General features: G+C 38.5%; 1 pseudogene across 1 annotated transcript; it reads left to right on the forward strand.

The window, feature by feature from the left end:
- Positions 1–2,284: 2,284 nt before the first annotated feature.
- LOC145076223 (protein REBELOTE-like) lies at positions 2,285–20,891 on the forward strand (annotated as a pseudogene). Its single transcript, XR_013692629.1, has 9 exons — positions 2,285–2,386; positions 16,411–16,520; positions 16,604–16,905; positions 16,985–17,308; positions 17,394–17,600; positions 17,724–17,813; positions 19,616–19,738; positions 20,328–20,432; positions 20,668–20,891. The product of XR_013692629.1 is annotated as a protein REBELOTE-like (transcript).
- Positions 20,892–24,278: the final 3,387 nt, after the last annotated feature.

Consider the following 24,278-nt stretch of genomic DNA (forward strand, 5'->3'; position numbering starts at 1 on the left):
TGTCTATAACCAGAGTCTCCCGTTAGGAGAACGTGTCAAATGTGTATAGATCTATACGGGAAGTCATGATCCCGCACCCTGACTGTTAGCTACAGTCCGTCCTTTGGGGTGACAGTTTGTCATAACGCTACGATGCCTGAAGAACGTCGCTACAGATATATTATGTTCAATATGGTTATAAAACTCATCGGATATACAATTATTATAGTACTTCTAAATGATGAATGAATAGCTATTAAAACTATTCTTTATCTAACAAACTGAAATCTCCTTATAGGTTTTATTATATAAATCTATGCTTCAATCTTCTAAAGCATGTGGTTTGCTTTCGCTTTTTAGTCTTGGACACTAGACAAACTATTACTTTAGGAAAATATGGGATTTTCCTGTATACAAACCAAACAACTAATAGGAAAATAAGGGATTTTCTTGGTTCAACTATCCGCATTTTTCAACACAATTACTCTCATGCATTTCATACTTTTATAAGAAAATAAGGGATTTTCTTGGAAAACATACACTCATTTTGGAATGACATTCAATTTTTCCAAACCACTTATGAACTCACCAACTTAATTGTTGACACTTTCTCTTTGAAATAACTTGTATTCTCAGGGAACCGCTAAGCAGGTTGGAAATCAACTTTTGGGGATTAACGCGCTGGCGTTAATTATTTCTTTTGAAAAGATGTTTATGTATTTATCTTTTGAACATGTACTGAATACCATTATGTAAACATTTTTAAAACCCTTATATATGTATGGTGGTGTGTACATTCGTTTCTATGAACTGTTATGATACTGAATATGACGTCCTCCGCCCCCGAACGTTTCCGCCGTTCTGGTTTGGGGGTGTGATAGATTGGTATCAGAGCATTGTTTATAGGGAATTAAGTATATCAAAACCATTTCTTTTTGGTATACAACTATAAAATCAACTGGGCAAAAACACTCTGAGAGGAGTCATACTTTTGAAATTAAATTTATTTAGTTTTTATAAAGTAGGCATGCACTCATTCATACTAATAACAGTTTCATAATCGGATCATTTTAGAAGTATTATAAATAAGTTGTGCAGTGTAGGTACGCCTTGGGACATATAATCGGAACTGGGAAGAATATAGCCTGATCAACTATATTTGTCCGAGAGCCGACTAACGTATGCCAAGGAGTGTCTGCAGTGGACAACAAATTTAAAACTTACCAAAAGCATATCATTAAATAATACTAAGGGAGTATTTGAGTATCAGCAACCATTAAACTTAAGGGTAAATTTCATGTGCTCTAGCTTATAGTAAATTCTTAACCCTATTCTCGTACAGACTCAATGGCTGGATTCCATCACCCCAATGACCCTTACTACCCCAACCAAGGTAATGGAGGATGGATCGAAGAAGATCCTGAAGAAGACGAAGAGCCTATAGAGTTGGAGGAAGGAGATGACTCTGGTACAGATTCGAAGCTAGAGACTATCAATCCACCGGTCCCACAACCTCCTGCCCATGTGAGGAACTTCCAAGGACCCACTCCTGTGTGGGGGAGTCACCTCCACCATTGGAGCCAACAACAGATCTTACTCCCTCCCTACGGCATGTGCCGAGACTTCTATGATGTCAGAGGCGGGGGTTCGGCAGACCGAGCACTCCGGGTCATGGTTGGCAAATTAGCCAACCAGTGCTATCAATCCGGAGTTCAAGCCAACCGGATTCGCGAGGTCAATGTCGAAGTGCAAGTGTACACTTCTGACATCCGCCGTTTGGACAAGTTGCAAGGGTATGGCCTAGACCGCACTAATGCCCTCCAAGAACAAAAGAATGCAGCGATCGCAGCAATAGCGGAGATAAGGGAACAAGAAGCCGCGTTTGATAGGCACCTCATGGAGTCAAAGCAGTCCGACACGGAGTCAAGCTCCAAGCGCAAGCCACTCCGCAAGTAGTACTTGCCCGACTCTCAAATTTTGTTATAAATTAGGACTTCGGATAAAAGTACTATTTTCTTTAAACTTTCTATAATCGGAGACCTTTAGAAAGGTCAAAAACTTTTGTCTAAACTCGGATGTAACACAACTATATGTTTAATATATATAGGGCATACCTCTTTCATGTTTTAATTATGTGTAGTTCATTCAATTCGTAAGTATATCTATTCAAACTTCATTTGTAAATCAAGCTCAAAACCCTGTGTTGGTCAATCCAAATTCTTGAACTATTAAAGGAAGTTAACTCAATATCATTCAACTCTCAACCACCAAAACTTATAATCTCTCATTTTCTTTTGGCAGCGCGATGCCTCATCGTCCAAACCTAAGACCCAGACCGGGCACGACACCACCACCTCCACCACCACCGTATGATCTGGCCATGGTCCAGGCTGCTATCACAGCAGCAGTAATAGCAGCTCTATCGCAAATAAACTCCAATGCAAATGGAGGTATAGGAAGCAGCACGAATCATTCCAATCGGGGCACTGGCCATGGTCAAGTAAGGGAATGTACTTACAAGGAGTTTTCCAACTCAAAGCCAAAGACTTTTAACGGCATTGGAGGAGTCATTGCACTAATGCAATGGTTCGAAAAGACCGAAACAGTCTTCGAGATCTGCTCATGCCAAGAAACAAGCAAGGTTAAGTTCGCTACTTGCACCTTCATAGATCGAGTCCTCACTTGGTGGAAAAGCCATGTGAATTCGGTGACGCTCACTGTCGCCAACGCTATGAGTTGGGAGGATCTGAAGGTTCTATTACTAGAAGAATACTGCCCAAGGGGCGAAGTGCAAAAGCTTGAGCAGGAGCTCTGGAATCTGAAGATGACTGGGTCTGATCTAGTCGCTTACACAACTAGGTTCAACGACCTTGCTGCATTGTGCCCTACCATGGTCAACCCATAATCAAAGAAGGTTGAAAGGTACATTTGGGGGTTGTCACCCCAGATTCAAGGGCATGTCCTAGCTTCCAACCCTATTACCTACAACGGCGCTAAACGTCTGGCTCAGCGACTCATCGACCACGGGGTAAAACAGGGTACCATTGCAGCTACCGCAAATCCATCTAAGGAGGCACAGGGCCAGAGTAGGCCTTGGAACAAGAGGAGGGGACAAACCCTTCAGGAGAACCCCAAGAAAAAACAAGTAGTAGCGACCCACGCTATTACTGTACCTACCAACACTGCCCCCACAAGCTCATACAATGGGAAACTTCCGAAATGCAACCAATGCAACTTCCACCACCACGGTCTGTGCCGTGATCTTCAATGCACTAGGTGCAATAAGAAGGGGCATACAGCCCGCTACTGCAAAGAGCCAACCTAACAATCCGCCCCCACTGCTAATATCGGAGTAAGTCGCGCCTGCTTTGAGTGCGGAGACGCGGGACACTACCGCAGGGACTGCCCGAAGGCAAACAACAGGAATACCAGCGGAAGGGGCCGAGTTTTCGCAATGGGACAAGATGAAGCTGTTGCAGACCCCACTGTTGTTACAGGTACGTTTCTTCTCGATAACTCGTATGCATGCATTTTGTTTGATAGGGGAGCGGAAAGGAGTTTTGTGAGTCACGACTTTAAAGGCCTACTAAAACCAATACCACAATCATTAAGTGAACCATTCATAGTAGAAATGGACAACGGGAAAACCGAAGGCACTAAGGAGATATACTTAAACTGTACCCTAACTCTAAATGATAATCCCTTTCCAATCAACCTCATGCCAGTCTCGATTAAGAGCTTCGATGTCATCATTGGCATGGATTGGCTGAGTTCTCATCATACGGACATTTTATGTTACGATAAGGCCGTTCGCCTTAATCTGCCAACCGGCGAAACTTTCATTGTCTTGGGCGACAAACCCAGTACCACTCTTCGTATCATCTCAAGTATCCAAGCTCAGAAGTGCCTATGCAAGGAGTATCACGCGTTTTTGGCACATGTCGTAGATGTGAAACGCGAAGTCCAAGACGTCAAGAATGTGCCCGACGTATGCGATTTTCCCGAGGACCTTCCGGGAATACCACCCGCGAGACTAGTCGAGTTCAGAATCGATCTAGTTCCCGGAGCTACCCCAGTAGCCAAAGCGCCCTATCGATTAGCCCCGGCGGAGATGCAGGAGCTATCCAGCCAACTGAATGAGCTACTTGGAAAAGGATTCATCAGGCCGAGCTTCTCGCCATGGGGAGCACCTGTGTTATTCGTGAAAAAGAAGGATGGATCATTCAGGATGTGCATCGACTACCAAGAACTCAACAAACTTACCATCAAGAACTGATACCCCCTACCCCGAATCGACGACTTATTCGACCAACTCCAAGGAGTCAACTACTTTTCCAAGATCGATCTGAGATCGGGATATCACCAGCTGCGAGTCCTAGAGAGTGATGTTCCCAAGACGGCCTTCCGAACGAGATACGGACATTACGAGTTCGTAGTGATGTTGTTCGGACTAACCAATGCCCGACCGTATTCATGGATCTAATGAATCGGGTATGTCGTCCATTCTTGGATAAATTTGTGATAGTATTCATAGACGACATACTCATTTATTCAAAGAATAAAGAAGAGCATAGTCAACATCTGAGACAAGTCTTAGAGACGTTACGAACTGAGAGACTTTATGCAAAATTCTCAAAATGCGAGTTTTGGATTAGAAAGGTGGACTTCCTCGGTCACGTGGTCAGCAAGGAAGGAATCCACGTGGACCCATCAAAAATCAAGGCTATCAAAAGTTGGTTTGCACCAACTACACCAATAGAGATTCCCCAATTTCTAGGTCTTGCTGGTTATTATCGAAGGTTCATTCAGAACTTCTCCAGCATCGCAAAGCCTCTTACCGCTTTAACCCAGAAGGGTGTGACCTAAAACTAGGGAGAAAAGCAAGATGCTGCATTTCAGACTTTGAAACAGGCCCTTTGCAGTGCACCCATCCTTTCTCTTCCAGAAGGGACCGAAGATTTTGTGGTGTATTGCGACGCTTCGAAGCAAGGGCTGGGTTGTGTACTAATGCAGAGGGGAAATGTTATTACATATGCCTCACGACAACTGAAAATGCATGAAGTCAACTACACCACTCATGACCTAGAACTTGGAGCGGTGGTCTTCGCTCTTAAAATCTGGAGGCACTACCTATACGGTACCAAGTGCACCATCTTTACAGACCACAAGAGCCTTCAAAGAATCTTCGACCAGAAGGAGTTAAACATGAGACAGCGACGTTGGGTCGAATTGCTCAACGACTACGAATGTGAGGTTCGCTATCATCCGAGAAAGGCAAACGTCGTGGCCGACGCCCTTAGTCGTAAGGAGTACTCTGGCCGAAGAGTGAAGTCATTAGCCATGTCGATCCATTCGTACCTGTCAGCACAAGTCAAGGAAGCTCAAATAGAGGCCTTGAAACCCGAAAATGTGACAGGTGAGACCCTTAGGGGAATGGACAAGAACTTAGAAATCAAGAGTGACGGAGTATGCTACCTCATGAACCGAATCTGGACACCCAAGTTTGGTGGATTCAGAGAGGTAGTTATGAGCGAAGCACACAAGACTCCATACTCCGTGCACCCAGGGTCAGATAAGATGTATCTAGATCTCAAGCAACTCTACTAGTGGCCAAAAATGAAAGCATAGATTGCTACCTATGTGAGCAAGTGCTTGACTTGCGCCAAGATAAAAATAGAACACCAGAAACCCTCAGGTCTACTCCAACAACCTGAAATACCTGAGTGGAAATGGGAGCAGATTTCCATGGACTTCATAACAAAACTACCCAAAACTCAAGGTGGCCAAGATACTATTTGGGTGATTGTCGACAGACTAACCAAGTCCGCTCATTTCTTACCGATCAAGGAAACTAATAAGATGGAAAAACTATCGAGAACCTACATCCGAGAGATCGTACGACTTCATGGAGTGCAAATGTCTATCATCTCAGACAGAGACAGCATATTCACTTCCAAATTCTGGCAATCATTGCAAAAATCCATGGGAACAAGGTTGGATATGAGTACAGCCTATCACCCACAAACTGACGAACAGAGTGAGAGGACGATCCAAACCTTGGAAGACATGTTGCGAGCATGTGTAATCGACTTTGGTAAAGCATGGGATGCTCACTTACCTTTGTTCGAGTTCTCTTATAATAATAGTTATCATACTAGTATCAAGACTGCTCCATTTGAAGCCCTTTACGGCCGTAAGTGCAGATCACCTCTGTGCTGGACGGAAGTGGACGACACGCACTTGGCAAAAGGTCTAGTCCCTGATAGCACCCTCACTGGTCCAGAGATCGTCAGAGAAACGACTGAAAAGATCATGCAAATACGAGAGCGACTGAAATCCTCAAGGGATAGGCAAAAGAGTTATGTCGACAAAAGACGAAAACCCTTGGAATTTCAGATTGGTGACCGTGTACTGCTAAAGGTCTCGCCCTGGAGGGGCATGATACGCTTTGGAAAGCGAGGGAAGCTAAATCCTAGGTACATTGGACCCTTCGAAATCATTTCAAGAATTGGTCCAGTGGCTTACAAACTCCAACTTCCAATCGAGCTTAACAAAGTACATCCAGTATTCCACGTATCGAACCTGAAAAAGTGTTTGTCCGACGAAACACTTGTAATTCCACTCGATGAAATCGAACTAAATGAAAATCTTAACTTTGTGGAAGAACCCGTCGAGATCATGGATAGGGAAGTTAAACGAACTAAACAGAGTCGCATTCCAATAGTAAAGGTCCGATTGAATGCTAAGAGGAGACTTGAGTTCACGTGGGAACGAGAAGATCAAATGCAACAGAAGTATCCGCATCTCTTCCTCAGCCCCTAAAACTTTTCTTTTGTATTAAAATTTGGGGACGAAATTCCCTCTAACGGGGGGATGATGTAACAACCCGTTATTTCAGGTCATTAAAAATTGAGTCTTGTAACCTCTTTGAAAAGTAATTAGAATATCATCGAAAAATGAAATATTCAAAAGCTCTGTTTGGAGTGCACTATGTAGTAGATATCGTCTTAAGGTTTCCAAACATATAAAGAACACTAAAATCCGAGTTATAATGAAGAAGTTATGACCATTCTAAGTTTTCCGACGAAAACCGGCAATGCGAAGTTACGTAAAAACGCGAAGTTTCAATAAAATACTTTTTGACCTTAGTTGTCTAAATGAAAGTCATAGATATCTTTAAACTGTAAATGTACTTAAAAAGAACGCCCAAAACTGACACCGTATGAAAAAGTTATGAATTATTAACGAACTTTTCTTACCCCGACCTTTTAAAAATAAATAATAAAAATAATTTCGGAATTTGCCAACGGAATCTAAACGAAAGTTGTAGATCATAGTTTCACCTACGCGTGGATATAAAGAACGTCGAAAACGGAGTTTGTATGAAGGAGATATGAATTTTTGAAGTTTGATAAATAATTAATATATAAATTTAATTCAAAATTTGGTATTATCCGAAGGGGGAGTCACCGGGTCCATCCGAGTTACGCCCAGCGTACCCCCGTATGCCCAGCGTACTCAAGGGCTAGGCTCCGGTTCGTCCACGTCGCCCCTATGCGAGGCTATGCCCCGTCCCATCCGAAGCCGAGGCAGTCGAGGACTCGGTCACGCATGACACATGAGTACGCCCCGCGTACACCCATACGCCCAGCGTACCGAGGCCTCTCAGCCCCTATAAAAGGGATGCGAGGGTTCTAGGGAAACTTACTCATTTTCTCTCGTTTTTCTTGCGTTTTGCCTCTCTTTCCGTGCAATATTTATCCCGAAGCCCCGGTTCTCATACTCAAGCCCTGAAGGAAGTTTTACGCTCCCGAGATTCCCAAGAATCCCGAGAAAATCTGCCTTTTCAAGTCAAAGTTCTGCTCGGTTTTCGTCACACCTTCTTCAATCTATCAAGTGAGTTCATACCCCTACAAATACACTTTAAATGCTTTTTATACTCTTTTAGGGGAGGAATACAAGTAAACATACGGTTATTATCATTTATTTCATAAAGTTTCACTTTACTCGTTTTTATCAAATGAATCACTTGTGATTCATTACTACTATGGAAAACTCTTGACATACTTTGCATGCACTAGATTTATATAAAGTATTTAGTAATTTCAAAGTATCTTTCGTTGCTAAACAGTTTTATACATTCTAAGAACTTATGATTTATGTTGTGTCAAATATGGTGGAAAAGGATAAACTTTGTAAACAAAACTACTACTTTAATACAGACTTAGTTGAGAATCCATGAGACGTGTATATCTTCAAATACTACCTTCTTGTTAAAAGGTAATACTACAAGTCCTGTCTATAACCAGAGTCTCCCGTTAGGAGAACGTGTCAAATGTGTATAGATCTATACGGGAAGTCATGATCCCGCACCCTGACTGTTAGCTACAGTCCGTCCTTTGGGGTGACAGTTTGTCATAACGCTACGACGCCTGAAGAACGTCGCTACAGATATATTATGTTCAATATGGTTATAAAACTCATCGGATATACAATTATTATAGTACTTCTGAATGATGAATGAATAGCTATTAAAACTATTCTTTATCTAACAAACTGAAATCTCCTTATAGGTTTTATTATATAAATCTATGCTTCAATCTTCTAAAGTATGTGCTTTGATTTCGGTTTTTAGTCTTGGACACTAGACAAACTATTACTTTAGGAAAATATGGGATTTTCCTGTATACAAACCAAACAACTAATAGGAAAATAAGGGATTTTCTTGGTTCAACTATCCGCATTTTTCAACACAATTACTCTCATGCATTTCATACTTTTATAAGAAAATAAGGGATTTTCTTGGAAAACATACACTCATTTTGGAATGACATTCAATTTTTCCAAACCACTTATGAACTCACCAACTTAATTGTTGACACTTTCTCTTTGAAATAACTTGTATTCTCAGGGAACCGCTAAGCAGGTTGGAAATCAACTTTTGGGGATTAACGCGCTGGCGTTAATTATTTCTTTTGAAAAGATGTTTATGTATTTATCTTTTGAACATGTAATGAATACCATTATGTAAACATTTTTAAAACCCTTATATATGTATGGTGGTGTGTACTTTCCTTTCTATGAACTGTTATGATACTGAATATGACGTCCTCCGCCCCCGAACGTTTCCGCCGTTCTGGTTTGGGGGTGTGAAAGGTTCTACGTAACAAGGTGGGGGAGCATTACCCGTATTTGTTCACAGTAGGGGACTTCGAGGACTTAGTCTAGTTCAAGTGGGAGAGAATTGTAACATCTCGTTGATGAGGTATTTTTAATTCTAACCCTATATATAAAGAAATATTGCATTTTAGCCCTTGTGCATGAGAAAGATTGCAAAATGGTCCATAATGGCATTTTTGTAATTATGGTGGCAGGCTCAAGTACACAGGGCGTACTCCCAGCGTACGTAGGGCATACATGGGTGAGCCACAAACCCTAATTTTTAGGGTTTGGACCCTATATAAACATCATTAACCTTCAGGTGCTCACTCCCTCGCCAGCCTCCAACCCTCATTTCGTCATTTGCAAACCCCTAATACACTTTTGAGCATTATTGAGCTTTGTATTTGTGTTTTGGTCACCTTGAAGGATAAAGGAAGAAGAGAAGGTTAGCTTAGAGAAGTAGAAGTCTTTGGATCCAGGATCTCATCACCTTTGGGCATCAACTGGTGGTAAAATTATTTAAACGTGATGAAGTTACACATAGATCTAAGTTAGCCAAGAATATGGGTTCTCTTGGTCCCATTAATTTGGTATTTTGAGTATGAGTTATTCCAATCCATTTAAGTTGTCCTTTCAAACGTCTAGAGTTGTTTATAAGCATAAAAATGTGGTCTTGATCATTTCTTCCCTTCCATGCATGTTCTACAAGGTCTTAATGGGTTAAGTAATTAAGGTTTTTAGTATTGAGCGCTTTTTGGACATGCAAGACCATAAAGTTGCAAACTTTATGGTCAAATACGTCTTTTGGGGCTTGTATCATACTTTCGACGTAAGGTCTTGATGTATTAATCTCTTCATGAGAAAAGAGATTAACCATGTGCATACGCTGGGTGTACCAAATGGTACGCAATGCGTACGCGGTCAAAGCCATGTCTTTTGGTTAACAAGCGAGTATGCCCAACGTACTGAGGAGTACGCCCAACATACTCGACTGGGTTGGCTCGGCTGGGTTGAGTCGGATGGTTTATTTATTTTGAGTTTTAACCAAGTATAACCTGAGGGTATTTTAGGTCAATTGAGTGGTATTTGAGATCAGACATTGTTTTGTGTTTAGGTGATCGGTTGGCTTGTTATTTGGAGTTGTGATCTGCCAGACATCTTGCAGACTGAGAGGTGAGTTATCCTAACAGTAATTACAGGTCGAAGGCACTAAGGCCGTCCCAATGGATTGATATCCTGTTAGATACCGAGTTAAGATATGTTGAACATGTGATAGATCTATTCGATTACCTGATAGTTATGGATATCTGTTAGACTGGTAGATCTGTAGGACTACCTGTGATTAATGACGGTATACTTATATGCTTGTTGAACATGTACATTATTTGTTATATGTCGACATATTACATTGGATTTGAGACTACTGTGTTGTGCTGTCAGTTAACAGACTGGTGGAATCCAACCAGGAGGTTGTGGACCAGGGCATTCCAACCGAGAGATTGTGGGCCAAGGATAATCCTACCAGGATGTTGTGGACCCAATATGTGGTATGCCAGGCAATCCAACCGGCAGGTTGTGGGCCAGGGTAATCCAACCGGGAGGTTGTGGACCCAATACGGTAACCTATGTATTTTATATCTTGTGTGATGGTACTTTGGGGGAACTCACTAAGATTTGGCTTACAGTTTCAATTTATTATTTTAGGTACTTCTGATGATCGTAGGAAAGCGAAGACATCATCGTGCACATCTTCCTATTTTGTGTTATGGGATCTTGGGAAATCTCTTATTTTGAATAATACTTTTGAAACAATAGTTCTTTTTTTAAACAATGATGGTTATTGGTGGCTTTTTGTAACAACCTGATATTTTAAGTCAATATAATAGTTTAGGTCAAATTGTGACTCGTTTTAAAGTAATAAAGAAAATTAACCTTAAAAATGTTAAATAAACCTGATTTGAATGAATAAAGTGGTAGAGATCGTAACACGGTTGCCGAAGATATAAAGAACATAGAAATATGAGCTATAACGAAGAAGATATGACCTATCGAAGATCCGTGACAAAACCGGCAAAACACTATGTAGCGTAAAGAGTGAGTTTTCAATAAAATGCTTTTTAGCCTGAACAATCTAAATGAAATTCACAGAATACGTTGAACCAAGAGTTTACATAAAAAGAACGTCTAAATCTGACTTCGTATGAGGAAGTTATGATTTTTTTAAGATTCGAGACAGCATTGTACATCCCAAAAATCAAACTAAAGATCGAGCTATTTTTAGGCAACACAACCTAAACAACAATTGAAGATCTCGTCAATAGTAGTGAAATGGTAAAAAGACAGACAAAAACAGATGTCGAATGAAAATTTTATGAATTTTTAATGGACTTTTCCTGTCCCGGCCCGTTAAAAATATAACATTAAAAATAAAGTCAAACTTAGCCGATGGAGTCTAAATGAAAGTTATAGAGTATAATCTTACATATGCGTGGATATAAAGAGCGTCAAAAACGGAGCTTATATGCAAAAGATATGAAATTTTGATGTTCTGGGCACAAAATACGAGGTGTAATCGAAGCCGTACGCCCAACGTAGTTCGTATGTACGCCCAGCGTACTCAGAAACAAGGTCCGGAGTCGGCCATGTCGTCCTTCCTTCTCTTATTGACACATATCAGCCACGTTCGAAGCTCAAATACCGAACACGCGCCATGTCGCTTGTACGCCCAGCGTAACGAGTACGCCCATCGTACCAAAGTTATGCCCAACGTACTTCGAGGTTTCAGCCAACTATAAAAGGAATGTGAGGTCTCCAGATTTATGTTACAAAATTTCTTATTCTTTCACCCTAAAGCCCTCTCTAACCACTCTAAACCACCCCGAAGCCTCGAGAACACCCCTAACACCCGAAGAAAGCCCGAAGCCCCGAAGTCCTTGAGAAAATAATATTTTCCTGTTGAAACTCTACCCGCATATAGCCCGGTTTTTCATCAGAAACTCACGGTTTCTTCGAGAAAGATCATCTATAGAAATGAAACACTGCCCAAATCACCATTTATCAGGTGATTTCATACCCCTATACTATTCCGAAATTTTCTATGTTTTTAGGGGGGAATACAAGTAAAAACACAAGTAATATTGTGTTTAAAATACAAATTGTTTATTTCGCTCTTTTATATATATATTATAAACATTGTACGCAAAAATACTAACTAAATCTTTTTGTTACCAAACTTATAAACTCTCCAGGTTGTTAAAATATAATAGGCTCATGTTACGTAAATTACACACGTATAAACTATAATGGGTACAGTTTATGGAACTTATGAACTATTTTACGAAGTCCATGTTAAAAACATGGAAATAAACTTATAAGCTATAATAGGTATAGTTTATGGAATAAAAGGATCTTTTTTCAAAACTACTTGTTATTTACAAAAAGATTTTCTGCTTTATTACTAGTAAATTCGTTGAAACAATTTGTGAGACGCCTTCATGTACTTATCTAAGTACCCATTAAATTCCTGACTTATAACCAAAGTCTCCCGGAGGGAGAGCATGAGTTTGTGTATATATCTATACGGGACTGACAATCCCGTACCAGAGCTGCTTGCAATAGCTAGGTCGGCAGACCTGTGGTGACAAATGTCATACCGATTCCAACGCCTGAAGAACGTCGTTTCAGGCCATCTTAGGTCATCAAGTATGGTTATGAGAAATCACAAGGAGAAAACAATGATATATTTACGTATTAATATACTTTCCTTAAACAATCTTAAAGGATATTAACTATATGATGACTCAGTATATACAATAATGTTAGATAAAATTGATGTCCGGTAGACAGTGGAATTTGTGATGTCCGCCTTACTTCCTGTTCCTTTTTTGGTTGTGGGCTTAGGGCAGATTCACCCATTTAACTGTCTGTTTGATCTCGGTCATATACAACTCATATGTACTAGCTAATCATAGGAGGGTGGTATCGTTGTAATGAGCTTTTTAGGGTAAACACAATTTCAGCTAGTTTTATATTTAAATAAAACTAGGTATCGTTAAACTAAGTATGGTAATTATACATGTAGTTTTCGGTCATGGTTCATATTAGATCACAGTTCAGTTCATAGTAACAGTTCATGATTTAACTTGCTGAAAACAAATACGATTAATTACTGAAAACAATGTTTTACAAATACGATATTAGTTTATATATAATTAGTATAAACTAAGTAATCATAGAAGGAACATGTATGGTCATCTTACTCATTAAGAAAATATAGGATTTTCTTGAGGAACATGCGAACTTTTCCAAAGAACAAAGAACATACTTTTTATAACAAAATCACTTATGAACTCACCAACTTAAATGTTGATACTCTCTTTTCAAACCACTTGTATTCTCAGGAAAGTTAGTAGCAGGTACTCTCTTGGGCGTTATGAAGACGGAGCATATTAGTATTACGTCTTATCTTTTGGCTATAGTTTTAATGTAAATCAATCAATGCTTTAAACACAATGTCAATTTTATATTATGAATACAATGGTTGTTCTTGCTTTGATTACTATTATACAATGGTTGTGATACTGTACATGATGTCGTCGGGCCCCGAATGTTTCCGCCGTTCAAGTTTGGGGGTGTGACAGATTGGTATCAGAGCATTGTTTATAGTGAACTCAGTATATCAACCCATAAAAGATATATAACTACAAATACAATGTGATAAAAACACTCTGACCAAGATTTATACTTTTATGAAAGTATACACATATATACATATACATATACTAGAAGAAGTATTACAAGAAGAACAAAACAAAAGTATTTAGATGTTGGACACTACAGTCAAACCTAGACAATTATGTAATCATATCTGGGATAAATATAGCATGATCAACTATATTTATTTGAGATACGAACAACATGCATTTGGGAGTGATGGTAGTGTTGCAGCGAGCCTAAAACTTACCAAAAGCCAATATACAACGGATATCTAGAACAAAACACAAAGTTAAAATACTATAGGAGTATTTTATGATACTATACAATAACAACAAGTCTAAAAGTTTACCAAATTCTTATACCAAGAAAACTCTAGAATCAAACATGAAACTAAAATACTATAGGAATATTTTAGGTACTATAAATAACTTATGTGAAAACTAAAGACCCTTACTGGTAGGCCTACAATTCTTGAGTGTATACATTAAGGTTATATATAGTTGAGATTTTATAGACTTAAAATTTGTGATTTTCACTCTACTTCCTGTTCCTTGTCTGGTTGTGGTTTTAGAGTAGGATCACTTATTCGAAGGCCTGTTTGATCTGGATTATATATAATCTGTATACACTACGTGATTATAGGAAGACCGGTAAGGATCATCCTCATAAAAAAATATTTTTAAATAAAAATGTTTTATTAATCATATAGATTCTTTAGATATTCCCATTCTCGCACAAACCTCATAGATAGATGTAACCACTCCTTTACAACAACAATAGAGGAGTCAAGGAAGATCAAGAAGAGATTCATAAGGAGGATTCTAAGAAGGAAACAGACGAGTAATAAGGAACTAGAGAAATCATCAAGGACCTTTAACCTATCAAGAACACATATGAGAAGCTCACTCAAACATTTAGGTTCAAACTCCCCATTATGAAGTAATGGGGATCAGTGTTAAAACCCTAAGCATGACAGAGCGGAGATTCAACATGCCTACGAAGATCAAGGACACCATATAGATACCAGGAGATAACAAATCACTACCACCAAGAGTATGATAGAGAACAGAGGAAACCACTCGTGAGACATGCGAGGTGGTAGAGTACCTGATGCGTCATGCTAACAACTAATAATTAATATAACCTAGTGAGTTGGTGATTACACTACTCACCCTATGTGTTAGGCTTATCGCCTTTTCTGTCGCAACTAATAACAGTAAATCGAATCAAGAAATCTTATTTGAGAGTGATTACTACTAAAAATTCCTAACAGTAAATCGACGTACAGTAAGTGAGGTCTATATAAAATAGAATACCATCCCGGAACCCCTACAATACTTAATTTCAGACTAAAACAACCGATCAGAAACATATTACAAAGTACTTACAACTTGGTTTGATGAATCCATGCTGAAAATTTGGTCTGAAATATAGGTAGATGGTGCTTAAACGTATATTCCGGATTTTTTTTGTGTGGGACCTATACACACACACACACTATTGGGCTAGGGCTAGTTTTCGGGTCCGAAATGACCTATTCTGGAACAAAGGGTTATTTTTTAAAAAAAAAGAAAATTGATTATATTTTAGTAAAAAAAACCAAAAAATATTAGATGTCATTATAATATAAATGAAATGATATTCCTACATATCATATATTATGTTGAAAGTCATATCATATATTATGTTGAAGTCGTTTAATATTTTGATAAATGATAATTCATCATGCGATAATTAAAAGATATTTTGTAGTTTTTTTCACTATTATTTTCCAAGATTATTATATATAATCCGTATGGACCATTTTATTATAACTTTTCTATACATAGGATTTTTAGTATGTTATTATAATTTAAATGGAATGATATTCCTACATATTAAAAGGGGTGAGAAAGAACTAAACAAGTAAGATGATGGGGGGATTTGTAAATTCAAATATATTCTTAATTTTTTTTTGGGTTTATTTTTTTTTATCTTTTTAATTGTCATCGTACAGTAAGTGAGATGAAAAACGGACAATAAGTTGTGCCGCTAAGCCTTTTTGAATGATAAATCTAATTTCTAAATATTATTAAAAGAGAGCCCTTAAATTCTAATCTTAAGAAATCAGGACCTTCGTTACATTTCAATCCTTAATTTCTAACCCTTAGATTGTTTGTTTGCTGACACATGCTCATGCTCATGAACCTTTACACGGTTATTTTTCTTTCCTTCGTCGTCTATCCTCATTCTCTCTTTTTCAATTGTAACCTAATTTTACTTCAATCATGCATCTTCTTACTTTTCTCCCTCCCTTTTTCTCTAAACCTAATGCTTCTTTCAATCGACATCAGAAAGGGTTACCCAATCGATTTCATACATCAAATCGATCCAAGATTAGTCTTCTTCCCCACTACTATGTGTTCTTCCTAGGACGATAGAATCTTGCCTGTAAGTCCTGTAATTATGATCGTTGACGATTTTGATTCTATAACCGAATGGGTTTTTCTTGAGTTTTCTAATTGTACTTTTTCACTTTTCAAAAATAGATTTTTGTGGGATTTACGGTAACAGACCTTAAAACAGGTCACTGATTTGGATATTTTGGCTTTCTCAATTACTCGATTGAGAGCCTTTATATTTTTTTGCTGCTTTTCCCTTCTTTGCTGAACAGGGTTATTCAGGTAATTTGGTAACTAAACTTAAATGTTTCTTTTTGAGTAAATAAACTTTTCCATAGGTTCTGATTTTTGTATGTATTATGCAGATTATAGTTCATTTATGGGCAACAGGAGGGGGACACTTTCTGCTAATTCTTTCCTTGTGATTCAAGATGTGATTTCTGTGTTTGGATCTAATCACTTTGACACATGTTTTATTAAAACATGCAATGCCTATATTGCCCGATGCAGGAGTATGGAAACTGTTGATGCAAAACATATTGAGTATTTGAGGGACAATTTTGTCAATTTATGCTCTCTTGATGTTGAAAAGTCTTGTAACAAGGCACTTGTTTCAATTCAGCAACTTGCTTATATACCGCGACATGCAAAGCAGAAGGAGAATAAGGTATGGAATCTGTCGAAGGAATGGAATCTTGAATTCCAATCCGGAATGTTTACAATTCTTGTTTTTTTTTTGTTCACAGGAAGCAATCAAGAAGATATACAGTTGGCAATATGCTCAGTGCATTGAGATTTGAGTTCTTTTCATTTCAACAAATGCAAATGAATCTGATATTCAGCCATTGTTGCACTTGATAATAGAGCTTATAAATGGAATCTCCAATCTCTTTCCTAGATCAAGATATATTCCTTTGAGAACAAGATGCATTCAGTGGTTAAACAAACTCTCGAATTCTTGTGGGATTTTTATCCCTGTTGCTTCATTGATCTTAGACATGCTTGAATATAAAGTCAACAAAGAGGGTAGTAAATCAAGAAAATCTGTTAAGTTAGCATCAAATTTAAAGGTTAGTTGTTCGTTATTACTTTAATAATTTGTTACAGTATCTTCATGTTTTTTTGTATTGTAACAAGTTTATTTGTTTGTTGTAGCTTCCGAAATTTTGGTTGAAATCACAAAACTTCTTGGACCAATGTGTTTATACAGCTGTTGAACTGCTTTCAGCTCACTTTCTTCAATGGAGTTTTCACATTTCTGTTCCTGAGTTAGCTACAATTCCACTCATCAGACTAAAAAAGTTTTATGAAAGAACTACAGTTGAAAGTTTGATGTGTGTAGTGAAGCGACTTATGGATCAGGTATTTTGAAAAATATGTCAGATTTTTGTAATAAATAGAGCTTATAAAAACATATATACCTAAATATAGCAATGTCATTGAAATATGAAAACATTCTTCATTGTTGCTATTTCTTGAATTTAGGTGGAGCAGAATGTTGAGTTTGTGCAGAAGAAAAGGGATGATGTGGCTTTTTCACTAAATGACCACGAGTCTGTTGATCTATTTTTGCAGGTATTTTATCTTTTCAATGAATTTTTTTTGATTTTTTGATGAAATTTTTTTTTTATGCAGTTTGAAAAAGCCTCCAATAGACATGGTGCAAATGATAACAGTGATATTATATTCATATTTAAAATAAAATAATACACTTTAATAATTAATAAAACATGGTGCAAATGATAGTTGTTCGAGTGTTTTACAAATTTTTAATATTTGTAATACCAATTAACAAATAACAATAAAATTCATATATCGCTTCAATATTAAACCCTACAATAAAGCAATCTTTTTTTAATCAAGTATACCAATTTTATTTTTTTTTATTTATAAACTATTTATAATATTCACGATTGGTCCATATGGTTTGAAAAATATATCATGTTGAGGATAACTATGAAAACCATCACATGCTTGATTCTTATGGTTTCAAAGCTTTGCATGATTGGTCATTTTGTCGAACTCTGTCAAAAATGAAACCTTTAAGTATAAGTAAAATGACCAAAATACTTATAATTTTATCTTTTTTGCTATTTCAGGATGTTATAAAGTATAATCAACCAAGTATGTAAATAAAACAGAGAATAAATTACATTATTAGTCCATGTGAGGTAATTTGCATGTTTGGTCTTTATTTTTTTAACATTGTTGTATGATTTTGTTTCAAGTTTATACTCTACCATAACTAAAATGATTGTTATTCCATTAGTCCATGTGATTTACGGTAACATACCTTTATTTAGTTATATACAAATTTTTTTTTTTTTTACCTAATTTAAACCCTTCAAATATCCAATTCACTTATTTAAAGTGCTAGAAATCATCAATATCAATATATATATATATATATATATATATATATATATATATATATATATATATATATATATATATATATATATATATATATAGCCAAGCACGTAAAACTTATCAAACATATTGAAATGAGTGACATTTCAAATGCTTCGAGAAAGAAAAAACCTACAAGGTCTGTTACTAATGTTTTACCCAGCAACTCTTCCCCAACAATACCACTGTCTGATTTCCACAGTATTGCTGATCTCCAACAAGTACATTAGGTTTATATATATCACTTTCATTTACAATATATAAATTATGTGAAATTGGTTTTGTATTATTTATATCTTAATCCTTGATTATCTCTAAATATTATTAAAAGAGAACCTTAAATTCTAAAATGAAGAAACAAAGACCCTTGATTATATTTCACTCTTTGATCTCCACCTTTGGATTATTTTGATGACATCATCTTAGACCAAAATACGTTTTGCTGACATATAGACCAAAATACGCACGGTAACTTCCTTCTTACTTTTCATTCCGAATCCTAATTTCATTATAATCAAGAGTGTATATCGACATGAAGTCATTTTCTTCTTCTTTTTCTCTTTCTTTCTCTAATCCATCAATGGATGTAGCTGTGATCGATTGGAAGGATTCACAGTTCGAAAAGGACATACTTTATGAAGACATTAACGCTCCTCAATGGATTGATTTCTCCAGTCATGATCCTCCTTTTGATGATGAAGCTTGGGGCATTCACAAAGCGCCGTTGAATTTTAGGGTTTTGTTTCTAGGGTTCCTTTCTTCGTTCTTTTCTTTTCTGGGTTTCTTGATGTATTGAGTGATGTCGATGGCAACACACAATCAACAAGCTTCTAGAACGACGTCGTCACTTGCAAAGCGACAGACATCATGTTGTAATCTTAATGTGTTTCACTTTCAGTTCAAGAAGGATTATTTGGGTACCCTTTTTATTCCATTATTGCTTGTTTGATCGTTAAATTTGGATGCAGGCCCGAGAAGCTGCAATTGTAGCTGCACATGGAAAAATGGTAGATTTCCAAAGAAGAAAGAGTAATTCTTATATCTTTTATCACTACCATTATGGGCATTGGCTACTAGAAAAGCTTCATAAGGTCCATTAGCATACCCTTCCAAGGTCTCTGGCTCATTGTCATAGGTTTCATGCTTTGGACTAGAAGCTTGATTCCGAAATTAGTAGAGAAGCAAACCAAAGGGAATAAGCAGTGATCTTTAATTTCCAAAAACCAGGAATATAACTAGAAAATGCAATAGAATATAAAAGAATTCTATTAAAATTCTGATGAAAATGTCCCTGTATGAGCGTCCGGAATAACGACATGAAGCGGATAAGCTTAATGAAAAGAATACCATCCACAATGTGACCAAAATACCCCTTGGACAAATACGCATAATTAAAATGACAGGCTCCAGCATTCCTTATCTTCTTTAAATCAATATCACTCATATCAAAATACTTGTGATTAGTCTTGTGTCTTGTGATTATACCGCTGAAATTTCAATTTTTACAAAATGACAAATATACCCTTTAAGTCATTTATTGAATAACCCTCTTTTATTAATGTGTGGCTGATAAATATTACTTTCAAAGGTCAGACTTTCACAGTGGGTGAATTTAGTATTTTTTTTTATCATTGCTAGGTAGTTTTTTACTAATTATTATTTTTACACCATGTATTCCAGGCACGTAAAAAACTCAACCAAATTGAGCTCTCTTATTGTGAGATTTATGCCTCTTGTGAGCCCTGTCCTATATGCTTCGGTGACATTCATCTTTCAAGAATCAAGGTGCATTTTCCTCTCTAATCCAAATGACATCTTTGCCTTTTGTCTAAAATTGAGAGTAAAGTTACAACACTACAACCTTTTATGTTCTGCTTTAACAAAGAGTGTAAATGACCATTTTACCCCTAAAATCCAAAAAAAGATCCGTTATTTAGTTTATTTATGTGAATGCAAAGGTTGGTTTATGGGGCAAAAGCATAAGCAGCACTTGCAATTGGGTTTGATGATTTCATTGCAGATGCATTAAGAGGCACTGGATTTATCAAAAGGCTCATATGGAGATTAAAAAGGCAAATGGAAATGGAGCAGTTATTGCTGAACAAGTATTTGAAAACACCAAAGCCAAATTCTCCATGTATTGATTTCATTTCATACATTTTAACATTTCACATTTTCAACATTATTATTATTTCTCCATTGTTCTCAACAATTGATTACAGAATCTCAAGTTTTCTTTCATTAGACACTTCTTTCTTAAAGTCAAGTTGTTGTTCAAAAGAATCCTTTTCTTTCTAAAAGTCAATCCACTGCTCTTTCTTTATAATTATTTTTTCAATTGACTAACAGTAAATGAAAGAATAGTTGATTAATTACAATATGTATTTATACCAATTATAATGCAATTAAATCCTTGTGGTATTCATATTTGGATTTCCATGTGAAAAAAATTGCACTTAACATTCATACCTAATGTAAATTTGAAACCATTCCTTCAATTTTCAGTAGAGTTTTCCTATGTTCTTACATCATTGACACCATCTGTGTGTGTGTGTGTGTGGCTATTTCTGTATGACCAAGGGTCAAAATGGTTATTTTTAATCAAAGTATGTTGGGTAAATGATGTAACAGCCCGGATTTCCAGGTATTAGTTAATTTTGTTCTTTTTGGCTTTTGTGAGGAGACTCGGCGAGTTGGAGCCCAAACTCGCCGAGTATGATCCCGGATATGGACGCGGGTTCGCGTCCGGACTCAGCGAGTCCAAGAGTGGACTCGGCGAGTCCACGCTATTTAATGAAACCCAAATTTCCAGGGTTTGAGACCTATTTAAGGGGGCTTATGGCCGTCATTTGCGGCCACCGACCCCTAGAGAGAGACCCTAAAGAGATTTGAGCGTTTTGGGAGAGATAAGAGGCCATTATTGACATTTGAAGCTTGGTTTGGCAAGGCTAAGGAGTTTTCAGCTAAGAGGAGGCAAGTGGAGTGGACATCCTTCGATTTTGGAGTTCAGAACATCATCTTGGAGGTATATCTTGGTTTCCTTCTCTGTTATTATGTTAAACATGGGGGTTTAGGGTTTCTTGACCTCTTTTTTGGTTAGATTTGATGTCCATTTCGTCCCTATTTGTGATGAGGCTTGAGATGAGACCCATAGAGGTCCAGAAGAGCTGTATTCCTTAAGCTTTTTGAGGGTTCATGAGGGTATTGACCTAGGGTTATGATACATGGGGCTAAAACATCATTTATGAGCAAATAGTTGTTATTTGAGCCCCAAGGTTTGGACTTTACGTGATTATCATGCTTGGGAAGGCCAGATCTATGATTGTATGGAGCGGATCTGACCTCAGAAGTGAGTTTGAGTTGATGCATGGCATGGACTCGCCGAGTCTGAAGAACAGACTCGGCGAGTAGCATGAAGATTGCCCGGAACCACTCAGCGAGTGGTCTTGCCGAGTAAAGGGATTGACTCAGTGAGTCAGGGAGAGTCAGAGTGGGATGATGGGTGGACTGAGTCAAACTGGAACTCGCCGAGTTGTTCTTGAGACTCGGTGAGTTGAGTCGCGATGGCCCCGCAACTCATGCCAGGTGGAACTCGTCGAGTTAGGAAAATACTCGACGTGTCGAGAGAGGATCCAAGGGAGTCCGTGGACACACATAGACTCGCCGAGTCGCTCGAGTGCACTCGCTGAGTCCGGTCAAAGATTGACCGTTGACCATTGACCAGAGTTGACCTATGTTGACTTGATAGAGTTAGTCAACCTTAGTTGTGAAAGTGTTAATTAGAGATATATTGTGTTATAGGAGGACTATAGCTCGGGAGAGTGATTTCAGGGATTTGCGAATTACCAAGATACGCGAGGTGAGTCTTTTCACTATATTTTACCTTGAGTAGGTAACTAGAGTTATGTGATAGAGTATTTGTATGCTATGTATGTTATGTGTTGCAGTGCATTATTTCTATGTGATTTATGCTATGCATGTTATCAAAGTTAGAACCTGAGGGTTCACAGAGTTTGGGTGCACGGACCTATAGTTATAGCCTCGAGTGGCTAATATGTGTTATGTATGGTATTTTGGAAAACTCACTAAGCTTTGTGCTTACAGTGTTTGGTGTTATTTGTTTCAGGTACTAGTGATGACTGTGGGAAGGCGCCGGCTTGATCAGTACACACACGGGATTTTTATGCTATGAGATCTTGAGATTATTATATGTTATGGATTTGAGCTTCAAACCTTGATGTTTTTATAAAAATTAAATGAATTATGATGCCTTAGTCTAGGGGTTTTGCTGCTAGGGATGCTAGAGAGTGACATGGATAGCAGTGAGATGCTTATGAGGGATTTGCTAGTGAGTAGCACATGATAGAGAGAGGGTAGAGTACTTGGGTTTTGGGGCTCAAGGAGGAGGACTTGGAATGAATGCCGATGCGGTATTGACGGTAGTATTGGGCCCGTACTACTGGAGGTACCGGATTGGTGTACAGACCAAGTAAGAATCCTTAGGGCACTAAGGAGTAAGTAGGGTGGAGTTATCGAGTGTGGTTATACCCGAGGAGGTCTCTGATGTATCGTATGTTGTTTTTCAGTGGGAGATCATGGTGAGGACACGTAAAGCGCCAGAGAGCAGTGGGACCAGTGATGAGGAGATCCACCATATCATCCATGAGGAGGTGGCTGCGGCCATCAGGGCAGAGATACCGGAGGTGTTTGGGTCTATTAAGACCACGTTGATTGAGACTTTTGACGAGCGTTACGCCGCTCTTTCTGAGGCTGCTGTTGCGGCAGCCACAGTAGCTATTGCTGCCACGAGGCCGCAGGGTGGTGACTCGTTGTTATTCAGGGAGTTCAGCAACACGAAGCCACCAGAGTTTGATGGGACACAGGACCCGGTGGCGGCTATGAGATGGATTTCAGACATAGATGGGTGCTTCTTCACTTGCTCATCTCCTGAGCTCTGAGAGTTTGGTTTGCGTTAAACCAGCTTCGCTTGGGAGCGAAGGATTGGTGGAAGCTTGTGACGGCACACTTTACGCCTGCTGAGCTTACGGCAGTGACCTGGGAGAGGTTCACTGCCATGTTCCGAGACGAGTACGTTCCCCAGGTGGAGAGGGAGCGTTTGGCCCAGGAGTTTCTGACCCTCAAGCAGGGTACTGAGTCTGTTACGGTGATTACCAAGATGTTCCACGAGAGGACGATGTTCTGCCCTGAGCACGTGTCTACTGAGCAGGCACATATGAGCCAATATTTGAGTATTTTGAGACAAGACATCCGGGAGTTCGTGGCGAACTCCTCGTACCGGACATTTTCCGAGCTTCAGGAAAATGCCCGGAAGAGGGAGATTGAGCTGGAGACTCAGGCTAGGGAGGAGGCGGAGTCTCAGGGGAGGGATCGGCGACCGGCACAATCTCAGCCGACAGCCAAGCGGGCCAGGCCTGCTGATCCCAAATCGGGGAGCCAGAAGGGCCGCACTTGTGGGAAGTGTGGCAATGGTCATGATGGAGTTTGCAGGGCTGGATCTTGCTACAAGTGTGGCAAGGAGGGGCACATGGCCATGGACTGCCCCAAGGGGTTTGCAGTGTGTTTTCACTGCAACCAGACCGAACACCGGAAGGCAGAGTGTCCGCAATTGCG

Source organism: Lactuca serriola, chromosome 9, assembly GCF_051521515.1.
Source record: "Lactuca serriola cultivar US96UC23 chromosome 9, Lser_US96UC23_V15, whole genome shotgun sequence".
Taxonomy (NCBI): domain Eukaryota; kingdom Viridiplantae; phylum Streptophyta; class Magnoliopsida; order Asterales; family Asteraceae; genus Lactuca; species Lactuca serriola.